The 2,415-nt window shown below is 45.3% G+C and overlaps 1 non-coding gene across 1 annotated transcript; it reads left to right on the forward strand.

The window, feature by feature from the left end:
• The first annotated feature begins 1,647 nt into the window (after window positions 1–1,647).
• Window positions 1,648–1,721, forward strand: TRNAI-AAU (transfer RNA isoleucine (anticodon AAU)). The gene has a single exon. It is a non-coding gene; the product is annotated as a tRNA-Ile (tRNA).
• Window positions 1,722–2,415: the final 694 nt, after the last annotated feature.

The raw sequence follows: 2,415 nt of genomic DNA on the forward strand, positions 1-2,415 counted from the left end.
TTATCTTTTCACTGCTATCTGCTCACTACTCGGAACATACCTGAATTTAGCTGGTCATTCAGGGATGGTTTCCTGTTTCTGAGAAGTGCCTAGACATTCATTTGGGTATTACAAATAATAATAATAAAAGAAACAGCATAGATTCAGCAAAGTCAAGTCATTCTGGTCTGCTGGTACACAACTTTTAGGAGACTTAGAGCAGACCTGTGGGCTTCTCATCACAGCACTCCTGGGATGGGGTCCAACCTATTTCCCTTCTCTTTACCTCTTGAAAAATTTCAAGGCATTTTTTTTTCTTTTAATTTCAAAATATTAACTTAAAATGACCGCTACGTCTCCTGTTTTGACTGATGGAATCTGAGCTTCTCTTTTGCATCTGCCAGGTCCTCCCAGCTCAGCTGCCTTGAACCTGAGTCCCTGGGAGCCTGGCAGAGATCACAAAACGCAAACCGAAGAGCTTGACCAACTTGGGAAGTCTGCATCCCTTTGGGAGTATGCTCCACTCTGCAAATCAGCTGATCAACTGAAAAGGTGTAAAGACCTGTCTAATTAGCTGGTGTGACACCTCCCCATCCCCACCTTTTGCAGAAAAATTATTTCGCAGGGAATTTGCCTCTAGCAGTGGTAAATCCTTTCAGTAGAGAAATAATTACTCTGTTTCTAGGAGGGTACATCTTAAGTGGGTTAAGTGTGAATTGCTTTTGGTCATAGCTTTCTGACATTTTGCAGCTATTTCTGCCCCCCTTCCCTCACAGTTCTTCATGTACAAAACTCCCTCCAGCAACTGCAGCAGCAGTTCATCTCAAAACACAGTGACTGTTCTTACAAGCCCAAGCAGCGCTATCCCCAGATCGCCATAGGGGTTTGCTAGGGATTTGCTCTTTGTATCAGCCAAGACAAAATTATTCAGTCGACTTGGAAAGGATAGGGTAAGGAGATCAAAGAGTGTGCCATGTTGATGGCCAATAGCTGATTTTGCCTGCCATCTTCCAATCTTCTGTGAGCCTCAGCATCAAAGAGGTTCCAGGAGCCTGAGGCATGCAACATCAAAACCAACCCTTTCCTCAAGGCAGTCTTATCATCCAGCCAAACAAACAAACAAAAAAAGCCTGTTTTGGGCTCTGGTGACTGAAGCTGGTCACTGACTCCAACTTTCAGAAAATGTTGAGCATGCTGCTTCCTTCAAAGGCTTTAAATAGTTGTGGTGCCCAGTTAGACAATAAATAGTAAAAGTTGATGTGAATAGTTGCATTGGAAGTTTTTGCTAGAAGCACTGACCTTCTTTCCATGAACACAGAATGGACATCTCCCATGAGCAGGGGCTTTACAGTGCTTTACTCCACTGCTCCCAGCCAGCAATGGAAGATAATGTCCCAGAGAGGAGAATCTGACCACACCCCTTGTGTCCCGTGACACGCCCTGATGGGACAGACTGTCTGGAGGTGGTCAGGAGGTCCCCTTCTGAGGTGAGGAAGGAACAGGGCAAGCAATGGTAAATTTGTTGCATCAGTTTGGGGGTGAAATATTATTTCACAGCATGCAGCACTCTTCACACTGGCATGCTGCAAATCTACCTGAGTCAAATGCTCAGCTGAATGCAAGCAAGGGGACTTGGAGTCCATTTCCAGGATGTCATTATTTGCCTTTGGCCGGTTAGCTCAGCTGGTTAGAGCATGGTGCTAATAACGCCAAGGTCACGGGTTCAATCCCTGTACGGGCCAGGTTGCTCTTTTCCAGAGCACTAGAACAGGTCTCCTAGAGAGATTATGGAGTCTCCTGCTTTGGAGATATTCCAAACCCACTTGGATGTGCTCCTGTCCAGCCTGCTCTAGGTGACTCTGCAAGAGCATTGGGGGTTGGACTAGATGATCTCCAGAGAGATTCTCCAGAGAGAATCCAGATGATCTCCAGAGAGATCATCTGATGATCTCCAGAGAGATCTCCAGAGAGAATCTCCAGAGAGATCTCCAGAGAGAATCTCCAGAGAGATCTTCCAATCTCAACCATTCTGTGTGATTCCAGGAAAACTCTTTGCAATCTAGCCAAATATGAGAACTAGGTAGAGCCATCACCTTGTAGATTTGCAGGATTGTAGAAAGGCAATCCGGAAAGTCACATTTCTTAATGCTTTGCAACACTGCCCAACCACAGGCAAGTTAATAACTTTAGATGCTTATACCGAAAGAAGAGGTACTGTATACACAAGGAGCTTAAATACTGCCCATTTTAGTGCTTCATTCTCTGGGGACTCCCTTTTCCCATGACTAGATGAGCCTCCCAACACAATTTGAGTGACCTCACTTTGGTCTCTCCGTGTCCAAACTGACCATTTGTAAATGAGATGAGAGTAAGATCAGCACATCAGCATCACAAGCAGAGATCACTGCCACAGGATTTGCAGGGTGCTCAAGTGCC

The sequence above is a fragment of the Rhea pennata genome, chromosome 19, assembly GCF_028389875.1.
Source record: "Rhea pennata isolate bPtePen1 chromosome 19, bPtePen1.pri, whole genome shotgun sequence".
Taxonomy (NCBI): domain Eukaryota; kingdom Metazoa; phylum Chordata; class Aves; order Rheiformes; family Rheidae; genus Rhea; species Rhea pennata.